Here is a 19361-nt window from a genome sequence, read left to right on the forward strand (position 1 = left end):
GTGTTCTAGGAAGTATGTCAAGCATTTTACATGGACTGTCTTATGTAATCATCACAATAGCCCTATAAGAAATATACTAATATTTCCATATGAAAGATGAGGAAACCAAGAGTTAAGATCCCCAAAATTGCTTCTCTGAAAGGCGAAGCCTCTCTACTGCTCAGCCAGAATCTTACTCTGGATTTTTTCTTTTCCTCCGTGTATCAAGCCCCAGGGGCTTAGCCTGCTTTTCTCCCCCGGAGGGAGGCATACACCGTCCAGTGGGGGGACAGTCGAGGGGCACTGTGAAGGGGGCTAGAGTCTCCCAATCTTTCTAGCTTCCACCCTCCTTGTTACCCTTGAATGTAATCATGTACTTTTTTTTTTTTAAATTTAAAGAGTTTTACTGCTGAGCTATGGGGAAAGAGATAGGATAATAAAATTAGCAAGCAGAAATTTATAAAGGTTCTGGAATGTTAGAAAATTTTTACAAACATGGCTCCTGATTCAGAAAGTTCATTGAGTCCCTCTGAGATGGTAAGAGGATCTGCCTGACACACGGCACACATGGCTCCTCTGTCATCCGACCATTCCAATGCTGCCAGCACTATAGTTAATTTTCCTTCCCAGAGTTTCCCCAGATGAATGGTAGTCCATGAGGCTCTGATAGGACAAAGGAAAAATATCCTGGGTCTGAGTAAACAGTTATATGTATACAGTATGTGGATTTTTATTTTATTATTGTTATTATTATTATTATGAGACAGAGTCTCTCTCTTTTACCCAGGCTGGAGTGCAGTAGCATGATCTTGGCTCACTGCAACATCTGCCTCCTGGGTTCAAGTGATTCTCCTGCCTCAGCCTCCCAAGTAGCTAGGATTACAGGTGTCTGCCACCGTGTCCGGCTAATTTTTGTATTTTTAGTAGAGATGGGGTTTTGCCATGTTGGCCAGGCTGGTCTCAAACTCCTGACCTCAAGTGATCCACCCTCTTCAGCCTCCCAAAGTGTTAGGATTACAGATATGAGCCACTATGCCCGGCAGTATGTGGATTTTTAAATTGCAATATGCAATCAACAAGCAGATAAGTAGTAAAAAGTGAATTTGTACTATGTTTTATATTATGAGCAATTACAATACTATTTTGAGCTTTAAAATTGAGCAGAAAATTGAACCAGACACGGTGGCTCATGCCTCCTTTGGGAGGCTGAGAGGCAGGAGTTCGAGGTTAATGATCTTGCCACTGTACTGCGTACCTGCGTGACAGACTGAAACCTTGTATCTTATTTTTTTAAAAGGTTACAGTATAGGTGGGGCAAGGAAAAAAATTGAGCAGAAAATGACTCAATGCAGTACCTGACCTTGACTGTGTAGGCCTGGGTTATGGACACTTACACTTAATAAGATGCTTAAGAGTAAAAATCAGTTGAGACTAAACGTTCTTGTGAGCTGGAAGCTAACTCCTTACTGAAGTTCCACATTACCTAGTAACTACACTAGAACAAGCATCTGCAGCCCCATTTTCAACAGAGAACGTCACTACGCAACGCAATGCAAACATATAATGGTAAAACATCGTCACGGTTTGGCTGGGTTTTTCTCTATATTCTTCCCCCACCTTTACCCCCTGCCTTTTTTTTTTCAGGTCAGCTATATTTTCAAGGAGGTAAGGGAAGGTGTGAGATTTGGAAATGAACAGTGGTGACAGGAGAGAGAGGTTAGAAAAGGAAGTTATTTTTAGGAAGGCTTGGATGAAAGGGAAAAGTGAGTTGCATCTGGGGCATGGAGCTAGGGGAAGTCAGGCCAAGGGACAGCTGGGTAACTGTTGAAGGGTTTACCTCATTCTCTAGTCCCTCTCATTTCTTACATATTCGTAATCCTTCCTCACCCAGTGGTAAAAGGAAGGCAGGCACAAACTCCTGGGGGGCTCTTGTTCATTTAGCTTCCCTCTCCATTCTTGGAGGGGGACGATTCACTTGGCATTCAGAAAATGCTTCTGGAGCACCTACTAGCTGCAGGACTGTCTTCTAGGTCCAGCAGGGAGTACACAAACATGATAGCTGCTCTGCAGTTGCTGAGGTCCTTTCACAGCTGGTAACAATGACCCACAAACTTGAAATACTCACCTACCAAAGCTACATTCTCCTTCGAATAGTATACAGCATGTATACTATGCCCTCACATGGCCACAGCATACCCAGCAATGGTTTGTATCTACCTTTTTTTTTTTTTGAGACGGAGTCTCGCTCTGTCACCGAGGTTGGAGTGCAGTGGCGTGATCTCGGCTCACTGCAAGCTCCGCCTCCCAGGTTCACGCCATTCTCCTGCCTCAGCCTCTCCGAGTAGCTGGGACTACAGGCGCCCGCCACCACGCCCGGCTAACTTTTTGTATTTTTAGTAGAGACGGGGTTTCACCGTGGTCTGGATCTCCTGACCTCGTGATCCGCCCGCCTCGGCCTCCCAAAGTGCTGGGATTACAAGCGTGAGCCTTGTATCTACCTTTTTTGAAAATTATCAACTGGCAATCCAAAATGCCATAGAAGTGTCATCAGAATAGACTAAGTATCTTTCCCAGGAGACAAGTGGTGAGTTATTCCTATTTGTAAAAACCAAGAGATTATGGATTTAAGTAATTTGGCTAAATTTATTCACTAAATTATTTTATTTCGGTGCCTTACGTGGGTTTCAAGGCCTTTGAATTCATAGACCTTTAGATAGAATATTAAGTAGAAATTTCACACTAGTTGTGGCTTACTTCAAACCAAATAACTAAATCTAGCACTTTATTTTTTTGCCTTGATCGCACAATGTTTTTCATGTTATTATATGATTAGGGCAAATACAATTTTTTTAAAAAAGGGGATATAACCAAGAATTTAATACTTTTAAAACTAATGGCAACAAACACAAAACCTTCCCTAAATGATCTTAAAAAACACACCTATGCAGAATTGAGACTCATGTATAGCTTCTTTTTAACGCCTTTCTCTTCAAAATATGAGTGCTCACAAGACTGTTACCCTGTCTTTCTTTGTATTATAATTTTTTAATGATCACTTTAACAGTGAACAGCATGATGGGGAAGCCAGGGCTCTAGACGCCTGAATTTTATTTCTATTTTTGCTCCAGTGTCATTTAGGAATGTTAGACCTTAGGCTGGGCGAGGTGGCTCACGCCTGTAATCCCAGCACTTTGGGAGGCCGAGGCAGGCAGATCATGAGGTCAGGAGATCCTGGCTACCAAGGTGAAACTCCGTCTCTACTAGAAATACAAAAAATTAGCCGGGCGTGGTGGCGGGCGCCTGTAGTCCCAGCTACTCAGGAGGCTGAGGCAGGAGAATGGCGTGAACCCGGGAGGCGGAGCTTGCAGTGAACCGAGATCGTGCCACTGCACTCCAGCCTGGGCGACAGAGCGAGACTCCATCTCAAAAAAAAAAAAAAAAAAAAAAAAAGAATTTGGGGATCAAAAATGTGAAATAGGATCACCGTCTTGATGACATTAAGGGCAAATTTCACTTCCAATCCAGGGCCTAGACACCTACATGCCCTCCATATCTGTGCTAAACCATAAATGGGCCAAACTGTCCAACCTTCACTGCTCCTGGCCCTTAATACTTCATCATAGTCCATAGCAAAACACTATTGCTAAAATACAGTAGAAGAGAGTGATCTCAGCTAGACACAAGCCTATTTTTTTTTTTTTTTTTTTTTTTTTTTTTTTTTTTTTTTTTGAAAAGGAGTCTCGCTGTCACCCAGGCTGGAGTGCAGTGGCGTGATCTCGGCTCACTGCAGGCTCCGCCTCCCAGGGGTTCACGCCATTCTCCTGCCTCAGCCTCCCGCGTAGCTGGGACTACAGGCGCCCGCCACCTCGCCCGGCTAATTTTTTGTATTTTTAGCGGAGACGGGGTTTCACCGTGTTAGCCAGGATGGTCTCGATCTCCTGACCTCGTGATCCACCCGCCTCGGCCTCCCAAAGTGCTGGGATTACAGGCGTGAGCCACCACGCCCGGCCGACACAAGCCTATTTTTAAAGAGGACTATGCATCAATATCATTCTATCTTTGCTTTTATTATTAGACTTTATTTTTAGAGTAGATTTAGGTTTACAAAATAATTAAGCAAAATGTAGAGCTCCCGTATACCTCCTTTCTGCCAGCCTCCCCACCAGTCTCCCCTATTAGTAACATTTTAAATTAGTGTAGGCTGTGCACGGTGGCTCACGCCTGTAATCCCAACACTTTGGGAGGCCGAGGTGGGCCGATCACAAGGTCAGGAGTTTGAGATCAGCTAGGCCAACATGGCAAAACCCTGTCTCTACTAAAAATACAAAAAATTAGCTAGGCGTGGTGGCGTGCACTTGTAATCCCAGCTACTCCAGAGGCTGAGGCAAGAGAATCACTTGAACCTGGGAGACGGAGGTTGCAGTGAGCTGAGATCACACCATTGCACTCCAGCCTGAGTGACAGAGCAAGAAACCCCTCTCAAAAAAAAAAAAAGAATTAGTGTAACCCCATTCTTTTTATTCTGTAACACGCACCCGTGCGGGCACGTATGTGTGGGTGTGGTCTTGAACTTCAGGCCTCAGGCAATCCTCCCACTTCAGCCTCCTGAGTAGGTGGGACTACAGGCACACACCACTGAATCCAGTTTATTTGATAACTTTTAAATAATTAGAGACAGCTATTGCTTCGGCAAATAAGAAAATAAGTATTTTAGTTAGCTTAAGCAGTCAGACCTATTAGCTACCAACAGAAGAATTACTTTGGCACCATTTATACCCAAACTAAAATCATTGTATTTGATAGGAATTGTTATATTGAAGTAGCTTTTCAGCTAGTTGGGGGCATAATTTGCAACAAACATGGTAAAGAAAGCCCTAAACTTGTAACACTAAACCGTAGACTGAGGTTCTACTCCTAACTCTTCCCTCAGGTGCTGACTTCGGCTGAATCTCTGTGGAACTCTGAGTTGGATTAGAAAATCTGAAAGAGACCTTTCCAGTTCAAAATTTTAGTAATTGTTTAATACTTTGTTTTCCAAAGTGAGTGGAAGGCCATTTTATGTGGCTCACAATTTTAATTTATTTGTATAGTTGTTTTTATTTTAAGGTATATTTAAAAATCTGCCTCAAACTCAGATTTCACAAATATCATTGCTTAAGATGAGACTATATTTTAAAAATTGGTCAATTTATGTCAAATTAAAGAAAATGTTGGTATCTAATAGTACAAGTAACATGGACCTGACAAAAATCAGAAGTAAAGGGTGGCTAGGTGCAGTGGCTTACACATGTAATCTCAGCGCTTTGGGAGGCCAAAGGCAGTAGGGTGGCTTGAGTCCAGGAGTTTGAGGCTGCAGTAAGCTATGATCATGCCACCGCACACCAGCCTGGGAGGAGACAGAAAGAGAAAAAAGAAGTAAAGTGTGTTAGTTCGTTCTCGAATTTCTGTAAAGAACTACCCAAGACTGGATAATGTATAAAGAAAAGAGGTTTAACTGACTCACAGTCCCACAGGCTGTACAGGAAGCATGGCTGGGGAGGCCTCAAGAAATTTACAATCACGGCAGAGGGTGAAGGGGAAGCAGCACCTGTTATGAGGCTGGAGAAAGGGGAAGAGGGAGCAGGGGGAGGGACTACACACCTTTAAACAACCAGATCTCGAGAGAACTCACTCACTATCACGAGAACAGCCAGGGGGAAATCCGCCCCCATGACTCCATCACCTCCCACCAGGACCCTCCTCCAACATGGGGGATTACAATTTGACATGAGATTTGGGCGGGGACACAAATCCAAACCATATCATAATAACTGAAAAACATTCAGGAAATACTGGATTAATTAATATATTAATCCATCTAAGACATCCATTTCCATGTCGAAGAGAGCTGTGTCCCAGAACTCTTTTTTTAAACCTAAATAATTTGGCTCAATTAATGAACAAGTACCTTGGAATCTACAGGTGAAAGAAAGCACAATAAGAAAAATATTCGGCTGGTGCAAAAGTAATTGCTATTTTGCCGTGAAAAGTAATGGCAAAAACCGCAATTAATTTTGCACCAACCTAATACTATATCAGAGAAATGCTTGCAAGTTAAGTAGCACAGACCAAGAGCAATTAAATCTGATTCCAAAATACCTCCAACATTTCCTGAAACTGGACAAAGTCTACAGGGCCAATTTGCAAATAAAGAGAAGGGCTGAATTAACCGGTCTTAACGTTTTTCAGGGTATAACAATTTCCTTATATTATGTGGCATATGTAATCTGACATATTAACCATGAACTTATCCAAGTATTCAAGTTCATCCATAGCTCTTTCCTAAGTAAAATGCTGTCATGATTCTATCTTTAGGCAGCCTTATTCCCTGCAGCGCCAACTGGCCTTCCGTCTGGGAGGACAGCAGAAATTTATTTTTACATTTTTTCATTATTTATTTATTTATTTTATCGAGACAGGAGTTTCACCATGTTGCTCTGGCTGGTCTCGAACTCCTGGGCTCAAGCGATCCTCCTGTCTTAGCCTCCCAAAGTGCTGGGATTACAGGTGTGCTCCACCATGCCCAGCTTAGAAATTTGACTCTTACTTTCATTTGAGATTTCCTTCCCTTACCTCAAGTATCTAAAGCATCTTTTGTTTGTTTGTCTGTTTGTTTGTTTTTGTTTTCTGTTTTTTTTCAGAGACAGAGTTTCGCTCCGGTTGCCCAGGCTGGAGTGTAATGGCACGATCTTGACTCACTGCAACCTCTGCCTCCCAGATTCAAGTGATTCTCCTGCCTCAGCCTCCTGAGTAGCTGGGATTACAGGCATGCACCACCACACCCGGCTAATTTTTGTATTATTAGTAGAGATGGGGTTTCTCCATGTTGGTCAGGCTGGTCTCAAACTCCCAACCTCAGGTGATCCGCCCATCTCGGCCTCTCAAAGTGCTGAGATTACAGGTGTGAGCCACCGCACCTGACCAGCATGTGGTCTTTCTTTAATCCGCATGTGGACCATATAAGAGCAAAAAGAATAGGCCGGGCACGGTGGCTCACGCCTGTAATCCCAGCACTTTGGGAGGCTGAGATGGGCGGATCACGAGGTCAGGAGATCGAGACCATCCTGGCTAACACGGTGAAACCCCATCTCTACTAAAAATACAAAAAATTAGCCAGGCGTGGTGGCGGGCGCCTGTAGTCCCAGCTACTCGGGAGGCTGAGGCAGGAGAATGGCGTGAACCTGGGAGGCGGAGCTTGCAGTGAGCCGAGATTGTGCCACTGCACTCCAGCCTGGGCGACAGAGCGAGACTCCATCTCAAAAAAAAAAAAAAAAAAAGAGCAAAAAGAATAATGCGTCTTATTCATCCTTATAAGCCATATACCTTTGTTCGATGTCTGAAACAAATACTTGTTGAGCCAAAAATTTAGATAACTTCACTATGAATAAAGCATGATCCGCTTCTGCCAAACATACACTTAAGATTTATCAGTCATTTGCAAGTTTCGTATGTTCAGTTTTCTGGATTTTTCCGTGTCCTAACCATAAGAAGTCAGAAGGCAAAGAATTTGGAGCATATGTCTCAGTTCCGCTACATGAGTTACAATGTAGTGCTTACCCCTCAGCTCTATTAGAGAGTGGACAGAAGGCGCCACACGTAAACAATTATTTCTGTGGTGTGCAAAGCTGTCATTGCAATACCTGCTATTTGATGCAATGTCCTGTATTCAAAGATTCCTTTACTAATCTCCTATTTAAGTTTGGGCAGTCTTCACTGATGTATGCTGATTGTTTCTTTGTCAGAAAGTAAAACCTTTTTTTTTCCTTAGCTTCTAGGAAAATCAGTCCTCAATTACAGTAATCCACTTAAGTATTTAGTAATCTGTTGCCTCTGTTACTTTTAGAAAATGGTGATAGCTAATGTTTAGAATCCTATGTGCTAGGATCAGAGCTAGCATGTAGGACTTTAACAGTCACAATGACGCTATGAAGTGTATACTACGACATTTTAGGACACCATGACCTAGAGAAGTGAGACTTCTTGTCCAAAGACTCACAGTTAGTATTGACCAAACACAAGTAGCCTGACTCCAAAACCTGCACTGCTAACCACTCTCCTACGTTTTTATCCTCAATTGTTCTATTTCCCATGGTGTTTTACAAATAATATATTTCAAGCTTTTTTTTTAAAAAAAGGAGAAAGTTATTGATCCTAAATTATCAATTGTGTCATAAGTCTTTCTGTAGGTTTTTTTGGTTGTTATTTTGGTATTTTGTTTTGTTTTTTTGAGACAGAATCAGTCTCGCTTTGTTGGCCAGGCTGGAGTGCAGTGGCGCAATCTCGGCTCACTGCAATCTCTGCTTCCTGGGTTCAAGCAATTCTCCTGCCTCACCCTCCTGAATAGCTGGGATTACAGGCATGTGCCACCACACCCGGCTAATTTTTTGTGTTTTTATTAGAGACGGAGTTTCACCATGTTGACCAGGATGGTCTCAAACTCCTGACCTCAGATGATCCACCTGCCTCGGCCTCCCAAAGTGCTGGGATCACAGGCATGAGCCACTGCCCCCCGCCTGTTTTGGTGTTTTTAACAATATGGAATGCTTCATGAATTCATGTGTCACCCTTGCTCAGGGACCATGCTGATCTTCTCTGTATCATTCTTCTTTTATATTTATAATGGATCTGCTTTTATGTTAGTATCTTACGGAAAGGTTTATTTGGTGTGATGTGCCATTACTCCAGTTTATAATAGACATCCCTCAGTCATTCTCTTCTTGACGTACATGGAATAAGACTATGTGAATTAAGGATATACATTTCATGGCTTCCTCCCTAAATAGTCACACCCACAGCTGAAGCACCCACCCTAGCAACTGAGAGAAAAGTAATTGTGTGCTCCAAACAACGGTTTAAAAGTAGGAGGCTGAGGGAGAACCTAAGCTCCATGCCTGTTCCTGAGTCCTTGGCACAGTGATTGGAGTTTTATCTGGCATACCAGTTCCCGGGGTTTCAAATGACAGAATGGCAGCGTTAACCCAACTCCCTAAGGCTGCCACTGTAAATTGACTGAGCACAGAGGGTATATAGCTTCTGTCCCCATCCTTTCTAGTTATCTACCAGTCTAGCCATCTGTGTATCTGCACCCCAAATATTTTAAACATTAACCATCCTCTCTCTTACACCTAAAAATGTTAAGGAACTATATATTGTTGTAGTGTATCTAGTACGTGCTAATAAGTACCAAAACTTCAAAATTAATAGATTTGTAAATGGTGCTATTGCAGATAAATGGAATGTGTCATCTTAGTTTATTTGCATGCATATGTATATGCATGTATGCATATATGTGTGTGTGTGTTTTCTGCTATAGAGAATAGAACAAACCTGAAATGGAGGTTGGAGAATCTTATCCACATGTAGAATCAGTGTGTGCCTGCGCTTCCTTTTCTCTGTTGCAACCACTGTCAACTGCTTTCCATGACTTAGTGTCTTAGATTGAATTTCTGCTCTTGCTATGTTTAGAATCTATTTTTAACTTGGCCAACTGATTTACTATGGAGCATGTGAGCATTGCTATTTTAAAATATATAATAGTTGTCCCCAGAACCCACTAAAAATCTCTATAGAAAAACCATTGTGGGCCTGTCCCATTCCATGGCACATTTTCCAGAATGTAGGGTAATTATTTTAAAACAAAATAAGCATTTACTGAGTTCCTAATGTATATCAGGCAACAGGCTGTGTGCTTATTTACGTTTTCTTAGTTAATCCTCAAAAAAATCCTGTGTTGGTAGAGATTTCTTGCCTTACCAAGCACATTGTAACCCTGCATATAAGCATGACGCTGTATACTGAGTGCAAAGATTGGGGTATTCATGCCAATCCAACCTGAATTCAGATCCTATCTTTGCAACTTGTTAGCTACGTGAACTTCAGCAAATTACCTAACCTCTCTGGGTCTCAGGTTTTTCATCTGTAAAATAAGAACAATAATACTTCCTTGCAGATTGTTATGAAGAAATACTGATGGAGTTGGTGTAGCATATCATGCACTTCTACAGGGTCTGGCACAAGCAGCAACACAGGAAAAAGTAGTTACTGCTATTCTTTTTTTAAATTATTCTGAGTTTTTTTCATGTCCTGGAAAAGAAAAATAAACTCAAAGAGTTTGGAAGATGCAGGTTAAAGTAATATGTAGTTAAAGAGTCACTACACTGCTCCTAGAATTCTTTGACCTGGGCAGTTTCCATTTGAGCAGCTGGAAGCTGTAGTAATCCAGTGTGGCTTTTGAACAACTGCCAGGCCTTTCAGTTGGGGCCTTTCGCCCCTGGGAGTCTTCAGACATCTGGAGGAACTTCATGAGTAATCCCTGGTTATTGTTTAACAGAATATTAGCTTTGAACAGGTGTGTCTTTGCCTGCTGGGTCTCAACACAACTTATGAAGAAGCAACTCGTCATACACCTGCAGGGCAAATTCTTGGTTCTTAACGTCTACATCCAACTAGGGCTGGGTTAAAAACCACATGTGATGATTTCAGAATCCCTACAGCGCTCTCTAGGAGACCAACTGGGTGCTTTCTGGATCAAGGGCCCAAGGAGCTTTTCTGGATGGTCTTGAGGTGATGCCTTGTGACTGAGTTTTCCCTGAATGCCAACCAATACAATAGGTTTGGTCTACCTCCTCTGCTCAAGTGGCTCTTTCAGTTTGGTTTTCTTTCCTGCCAGCTATAGAACTATTACATTAGGAGACATTGATACAGTTTCTTCAATTTAAAGGCAGGAGTTAGGAAACCTTGGCTACTGTGGAAGCAGGAGGGGGTCTTATTTTGGCTGCGTACCTACTATAGTGCCAGGAACTTCACAAGGGAGGTAATACCATTGCACCGGGCAAGCTGGGGGAAGTTTTCTCCCAACACAACTATATTTGCTCAGCATCAAATCTCATATGTATCTTATTTCTGTTTTCTCTTTCTTTTCCTTCCTTCCTTCCTTCTTTCCTTCCTTCCTTCCTTCCTCCCTCCGTCCCTCCCTTTTCTTTCTTTCTTTCTTTCTTTCTTTCTTTCTTTCTTTCTTTCTTTCTTTTCTTTCTTTCTTTCTTTTCTCTTTCTTTCTTTCTCTTTCTTTGTTTCCTCTCTCTCTTTCTTTCTTTCTCTATCTTTCTTTTTTCTTTCTTTTCTTTCTTTCTTCTTTCCTTTTTAAGGCAAGGTCTCACACTGTCACCCAGGCTGGAGTGCAGTGGCACGATCATGGCTCACGCAGCCCCTACCTCCCACGCTCAAGTGACCCTCCCACCTCAGCCTCCCAAGTAGCTGGGACTACAGGCTCATTCCACCACACCCAGCTAACTTTATGTTTATTTTTTGTAGGATAAGGACTCACTATGTTGTCCAGGCTGGTCTCAAACCCCTGGGCTCAAGTGATCCACCCACCTTAGCCTCTCAATGTGCTGGGATTACAGGGCTGAATCACCACACCAGGCCTTTCATAGTAGTTTAAAAGCAAATTGTTTTATATGACTATGGCAAGAAATAAATCATTTTCTTCTGGTTAACTAAACAAAGTGAAAAGAAATTCTGAGCCATCATCCATTGAGTGTCTAGTGATAATCTATGTCTTCCGGCTGGCATGCAGTGGCTCAGGCCTATAATCCCAACAGTTTTGGAGGCTGAGGCAGGCAGATTGTTTGAGCCCGAGTTCAAGACCAGCCTGGGCAACGTGGCAAAACCCGTCTCTACTAAACATACAAAAAATTAGCCGGATGTGTTGGCACACACCTGCAGTCCCAGCTACTTAGGGGGCTGAGATGGGAGGGTCGCTTTTTTTCCTTTTTAGGCAAGGTCTCACTCTGTCACTCAAGCTGGAGTGCAGTGGCACAATTATAGCTCACTGCAACATCAAACTCCTGGGCTCAAGCGATCGTCTTGCCTCAGCCTCCTGAGTAACTAGGATTACAGGTATGTGCCTCCACGTCTGGCTAATTTTTGTATTTTTAGTAGAGACAGCATCTCTCTTTGTTGCCTAGGTTGGTCTCAAACTGCTGGCCTCAAGTGATCCTCCCACCTCAGCTTCCCAAAGTGTTGGCATTATAGGCATGAGCCACTGTGCCCGGCCGAAATTTTCAATATCTCTCTCTTGTGCACAATCTTGTTTAGAAAACTCTTGTTTTATTTGCCTTAAATAGGCAGTCAAGGTTTATGTAAATTGTGGATTGTTCATATACAACTTTATCAGCAACAACCAAATATGCAATCACAAAGCCTATACAGTTGCCCAAACTATTCTGAAAAAATAGATTTTGAATTTTAATGTCTAAATCTAGCTTACTAGCCAGGCATGGTGGCTCATGCCTGTAATCTCAGCACTTTGGGAAGCCAAGGCAGGCAGATCACCTGAGGTCAGGAGTTCGAGACCACCCTGGCCAATATGGTGAAACCCCATCTCTACTAAAAATATAAAAATTAGCTGGGTTTGGTAGTGGGCATCTGTAATCCCAGCTATTCAGGAGGCAGAGGCAGGAGAATCACTTAAACTCGGGAGGCGGAGGTAGCAGTGAGCCGAGGCTGTGCCACTGCACTCCAGTCTGTGCAACAGAGCAAGACTCTGTCTCAAAATCAGTCAATCAATGAATCAGTCAATATAGCTTACTATCCTGTTCATCGTATCTAAAAAGTGTCTGTATTTAAAATTTTGGTGTTCTTGGTTTGCAACGAATTGGGCATCTTTGTAGAAACAGTTTAGTTTTCATTTGAATGTCCAGCAGGCAGAGATTAGAAATTGTTATAAAGTCAATCTATTTTAATGTGGTTCATTTAACTGATTTAATCCATATATTATCAGACTTGAATGGGACTTTTCTGGGAATTTAGTTTGCCTTCTTTGTATTTAAGGCTTTCAGATTTTATAGAAGTAAACTCAGTGAACAGGATAGTGTTATTTAAAATTATTTTTCCACTATTTAAAAAGATTAACTATTTTTTCAATCAGTGGCTCACGCCTGTAATCCCAGCACTTTGGGAGGCAAAGGTGGGCAGATCACAAGTTCAGGAGTTCGAGACCAGACTGGCGAATATGGTGAAACCCCGTCTCTACTAAAAATACAAAAATTAGTTGAGCGTGGTGGCAGGCGCCTGTAATCCCAGCTACTCGGGAGGCTGAGGCAGGAGAATCACTTGAACCCAAGAGGCGGCGTTGCAGTGAGCCGAGATCGCACCACTGCACTCCAGCCTGGGTGACAGAGCAAGACTCCATCTCAAAAATAAATAAATAAATAAATAAAATAATAATAATATATGTACATGGTACAAAATTCAAAAGTTAAAACAGCTATATAGTGAAAAAGCAGCCTGACTCCCTTCTTTCCCCCGACCTGATATCCCTCTCTAGATATAGTTGTCAGCTTTTTGTTTCTCTCTGCTTTTTAAAAACCAGATGCAAATATTTAAGTTCTTCGAGCAGTGTCTGGTTACCTTCCTTTTAGAATAACAAAAAAAAAAATGGCATAGCATAGCATCTTTCCAGAATCCTGTACAAGGTGTTTATTTTACATACGAAACACAGAGAAAATAAAATTTGCTCAGTTTTCACTGAGCCTTGGGAAAATCTTCTATTGCATATTAATACAATAATGATAGTAAGCTATCATTATATGTAACTACAATGACCACATATTGTATATTTTAAATAAATAGAAAACTCATTGAAATTAAAGATAATAAAATAGTCTTAATATCTGATAATCATTTTTGTATATACTATTTCTCTGATTTGCAAATTCTTGAATTAAAACTTCTCATGAATTTATATAGGAATTGAAAAAAATCTAATTTCCCCTAACTGGAAATCAATGCTGCTTTTCTGATTTTTTTTATATGCAAGTTCAAAAAGTAGTATGTACTATCTGTGCTCCCAGAAGCTGACCTGAAATAAAGGGGAAAAACGAGTAGTATGTACCGGACATTTGAAGTCTATTATGTCTAATTCTCATAACAGCCTTGCAAGGTTGGGCTTGTTGCCCTCTTTGGAGATGAGGAACCTGAGGCTCTGAGAATTGAAGTGATTTGCCACAGGTTCACAGCAAGAAGTGCAAAGCTGAGGCGCACACCTAGTTCACACCCACATCCTGGTCCACAGTGTTAGAGACGCAGAATCTACCTGTCTGGAAAAAGGTGGGATGCTTGACACTGTGGATCTCACTTCATTAAGGCACTTGCCCAAAGCCTGAAGACATGTTCCTAAACAAAACGGAGTCAGGGATGCTAGAGGAAATAGGTTAGGTGAAGTGATAATAGACAAAATAGCCATGTTCTCTAAAGAGCTGTTTAGCAGCCAACGTATTTCCGGGAGCAGGTGCAATAGGGCTCTGTCCCTGGCCCGGTTCTGATCAACATCTTATTAATGTTTGAGACCAGAGCAGTGAGTAAAATATGGTAGGACTTATAAATAACTGTTGAACAAATTAATGAATGAATAAGGATATTTGTGTTGTGCTGATCATAGCTTTATTTTATTTTATTTTATTTTGAAACAAAGTCTCGCTCTGTCACCCGGGCTGGAGTGCAGTGGCACAATCTCAGCTCACTGCAACCTCTGCCTCCCGAGTTCAAGCGATTCTCATGCCTCAACCTCCTGAGTGGCTGGGACTACAGGTGCGTACCACCATGCCAGGCTAATTTTTGTATTTTTAGTAGAAATGGGGTTTCACCATGTTGGCCAGGCTGATCTCAAACTCCTGACCTCAGGTGATCCACCCGCCTTGGCCTCTCAGAATGCTGGGATTACAGGTGTGCACCACCGCACCCGGCCAGATTTTTCATTGCTGAGTTGAGTTTCTTGTATATTCTGCATATTAGTCTCTTGTCAGATGAATAGTTTGTAAATATTTTTTCCCATTCAACAGGTTATCTCTTCATTCTGTTGATTGTTTTCTGTGCTGTGCAGAAGCCTTTTAGTTTAATATAGTCCCATTTGTCTATTTTTGTTTTAGTTGCCTCTGTTTTTGAGGTCTTAGCCATAAAATATTTGCCTAGACCAATGTCCTGGAGTGTTTCCTTCTAGTAGTTCTATAGTTTGGGGCCTTACATTTAAGTCTTTAATCCATCTTGAGTTGATTGTTGTATATGGTGAGAGGCAGAGATCTACTTTCATTCTTTTGCTTATGACTGTCCAGTTTTCCCAGCACCATTTATTGAAGAGGGTGTCCTTTCCTCAGTGTACGTTATTGGCACCTTTGTCATAAATCAGTTGGCTATAAATATGTGGATTTATTTCTGGGTTCTCTATTCTGTTCCACTGGTCTATGTGTCTATTTTTATACCAGTACAATGCTGTTTGGGTTATTGTAGCCTTGTAATATGTTCAGAAGTCAGATGGAAAAATGCCTCAAGCTTTGTTCCTTTTGCTCAAGATTGCTTTGGCTATTCAGGCTCCTTTTTGGTTTCATATGAATTTTAGAGTTGTTTTTCTTTCTATGAATAATGTCACTGGTATTTTGGTAGATTCATTAATCTGTAGATTGCTTTGGGTAGTATGGCCATTTTAACAATTCTAATTCTTCCAATCCATGAGCATAGGGTGTCTTTCCTTTTGTTTGTGTCCTCGACAATTTCTTTCATCAGTGCTTTGTAGTTTTCCCTGTAGAGAGCTTTCACCTTCTTGGTTAAATTTTGTGCAGGGTTTTAGTGTGTGCATAGTTATTGTAAATGGGATTGCCTTCTTAATTTCTATATCAGCCAGTTCTTCATTGGTGTATAGAAACACTACTGATTTTTGTATGTCGATTTTGCATCCTGATACTTTACTTAATTTGTCTATTAGTTCTAAGAGTTTTGTGGTGGAGTCTAGGTTTTTCTATTTTTTTTTTCTTTGTATAAGGAGGCTGACACCGTATAGATTTTTCTAAATATAAGCATGTCATCTGCAAAGAGGGACAATTTGACTTCTTCTTTTCCCATTTGGATGCCTTCTATTCCTTTCTCTTGCCTGATTGCTCTTGCTAGGATTCCCAATACTATGTCAAAACGAGTGGTGAAAGCGTAAATCCATCTTACAACCTTTTAATACAGTACTTTTAATGTTAGGCACAGTTTGTTTCTGTCGCTTGTGATAAAAAACAACAAAGATATACATCTACTTGTTCTTTAGTGCACATTGTATATTCAGCAAGGTTCTTGGATTATAATATCTGCTTGGACAATGACAAAAATAGGTAATCAATGCTGGCTAACATTAGCAAGGAGGAGAAAAAAGTTGAAGCTAGTGGCTGGACACTAGGGCTATTTTTATTCCCTATTATTGTGAGTTTTTGAGAGAGATTCCACATGCTGCCTGGAATAATCTAACATTGCTTGCATTTTGTAGGGAGCTCTATACTAATGTCTATATGACCTGCAAACTATTCTTGCCAAAGAAATTGAACCTGAATCTAATCAAGCTTCTAAAGATTTCATTTACAGAAAATGGTGGGGAATGTGAAAGAGGAACAAGTTAAATGACACCAGGAGGGAGCAAACAAGCAAATCTAGGATGTGAGATATTTTATACATCAATTAAACCAGTATCTTCCATAAGTCAATGACATTTTTTAATTAAGTAGAACACCATGAATATATACACCTAATATGTATCCACAAAAATTAAAAATAAAAAAAATTTTTAAATGAGCTGGAAGAATAGGACTCAAAATCAAAAGAAACTTGACATATTATAACAGCCAAATGTAATATGTACATTCTGATTCAAACATACCAATTGTGACATACAAAGAAGAGTACGTTTACAAGTAATAATCCAAAAAGAAAATTTCTCCAAAACCCATTATTGATATAGTGCCATAGAACACTTTGATGTTAAGTAATATGATTTTCATGTAATACTAATAAAAATACCCTGCAAAATAGAACACAGTAGTTTAAGATGTGTGAGTTCTAATTATGATTATTGTTCTGTGAACTTGAACAAATTACATAATACCCTCAGCTCTAAAATGGAAAAACCAGTATCTCATGAAATGGTTATTCAAAGTACCTAATAAAAGTTATGGTAAAAACATGCTAAGCGTAAGTGCTAAAGCCTCAACTTTCAAATAATAGTCCAATAGTGTGGCGGGCAACCTCTGAGGTGGCCCTCAGTGATCTTCTCCTACTGAGACTCCCACCCTTATGCAACTCCCTTCCCTTGAGTATGATGTCACTTCACAAAATAGGTTAAAGAAAGGGGCCAGGCCTGTAATCCTGTAATCCCAGCACTTCGGGAGGCCGAGGCAGGCAGATCACCTGAGGTCAGGAGTTTGAGACCAGCCTGGGCAGCATGGTGAGACCCAGTCTCTACTAAAAATACAAAAATTGGCCAGGCGTGGTGGCGGGCACCTGTAATCCCAGCTACTCAGGAGGCTGAGGCAGGAGAATCTCTTGAACCACGGAGGCAGAGGTTGCAGTGAGCCGAGATCAGGCCACTGCACTCCAGCCTGGGCGAGAGAGCAAGACTCTATCTAAAAAGAAAAAAAAAAAAAAGAAGAAGAAAGAAATTAGGTTACAAAAACATTAGGATTCGAGGTTAAGTTACAAGCAGGAAGATAATGAAAGAAAAAAGTCATCAGTCTATCCCTACCTCTACACAGATTTTTGCCTAAAGTAATCGCAGATTGTGACCTTGAACTGTTGATTGTGAGAGCTGGGTGATGGATAACAGAAAGGATCATTGTATCCTGGCTAGCATGGTGAAACCCTGTCTCCACTAAAAATACAAAAAATCAGCCGGGTGTGGTGGCGGGCGCCTGTAGTCCCAGCTACTGGGGAGGCTGAGGCAGGAGAATGGCAAGAACCCGGGAGGTGGAGCTTGCAGTGAGCTGAGATTGCGCCACTGCACTGCAGCCTGGGAGACAGCGAGACTCCGTCTCAAAAAAAAAAAAAAAGAAAAGAAAAGATCATTGTCTGTTTCACTGGACTATTTTTAAAATCTTAACCATGTTTTTTTTTGAGACGGAGTTTCGCTCTTGTTGTGAAACAGACCTCCAGAACTCTTTCACCTTGCAGAACTGAAACTCAATATCCATTAACCAACAGCTCTACTTTTCCCTTCCCCATAGCTCCAGGTGACCACCATTCCACTTTCTGTTTCTATGAGTTTCACTCCTCCAGGAACCTCATGTAGATGGAATCTACAGTATTTGTCCTCAAGGTTCATCTATGTTATAGCCTGTGACAGGATTTTCTTCCTTTTTAAGGCTGCATAGTATTCCATCATGTATATAGACCAAATTTTGTTTATCTATTCATTCATTGGACATTTGGGTTGCTTCTGCCTCTTGGCTATTATGAACAATACTGTCATGAACATTGGTTTGCAAATATCTCTTCGAGAGCCTTCTTTTATTTCTTTTGGATATGTACTCAGAAGTGAGGTTGCTGGGTCATATGGTAACGGTATTTTTAATTTTTTGAGAAACCATCATGCTGTTTTCCATGGCAATCACACCATTTTGCTATCCTGCCAGCCATTCGCAAGGTTTCCAACGTCTCCACATCCCCACCAACGTTTGTTATCTTCTGGGGTTTTTCTGGGTGGGGAACTGGGGGGAATAGTAGCTATCCTAACGGGTGTTACGTGGTGTCTCATTGAGGTTTTGATTTGTATTTTCTAATGATCAATGATGTTGGGTATCTTTTCATGTACCCGTTGGCCACGTGTATGTCATCTTTGGAAAAATGTCTATACAACTCCCTTGCCCATTTTTTAATAGTTTTTTTGTTTCTTTTTTTCATTAAACTTTTTATTTTTTATTTTATTTTATTTTACTTTATTTTATTTTATTTTATTTTTACAGAGACAGGGTCCTGCAATATTCCTCAGGCTGACTTTGAATTCCCGGACTTAGGTGATCCTCCCAATTCAACCTCTTGAGTAGCTGTTGACTACAGGCATGCACCACTGTGCCTAGGTTTTTGCCCATTTTTAAATAGGATTATTTGATATTTTGTTGCTGAGTTGTAGAAATTACTTATATATTAAATAATTGTGGATATTGTGGATATTAACCTCTTACCAAATATATGATTTGCAAACGTTTTCTTCCATTTTGTAGGTTGCCTTTTTACCCTGTTGATTGTGTCTTTTGATGCACACAAGTTTTTAAGTTTGAGGTAGTCTCATTTGTCTATTTTTTCTTTCTTTCTTTTTTTCTTTCTTTTTTTTTCTTTTTTTAAGAAAGGCAGCACCTCATTTGGATGTGTCTGGAGTCTTGGAAGCTTGACTACCCTACATTCTCCTACAAATGGACCTTGAGAGCTTGTTTGAAGGTTCTAGCAGGGGAGTGCAGCTCCTCATATACCCTTGACCAGAGACCAGTCCTCCTATATCTGGGATGGTTGTCCTCTTAAACCAAGCACACAGCTTCAGGAGGGAC

General features: G+C 41.1%; 1 non-coding gene across 1 annotated transcript; it reads right to left on the reverse strand.

Moving 5' to 3' along the window:
* Positions 1–8547: 8547 nt before the first annotated feature.
* Positions 8548–8653, reverse strand: LOC115835265. The gene has a single exon (XR_004030256.1). It is a non-coding gene; the product is annotated as a U6 spliceosomal RNA (small nuclear RNA).
* Positions 8654–19361: the final 10708 nt, after the last annotated feature.

This window comes from Nomascus leucogenys, chromosome 5 (assembly GCF_006542625.1).
Source record: "Nomascus leucogenys isolate Asia chromosome 5, Asia_NLE_v1, whole genome shotgun sequence".
Classification (NCBI taxonomy): domain Eukaryota; kingdom Metazoa; phylum Chordata; class Mammalia; order Primates; family Hylobatidae; genus Nomascus; species Nomascus leucogenys.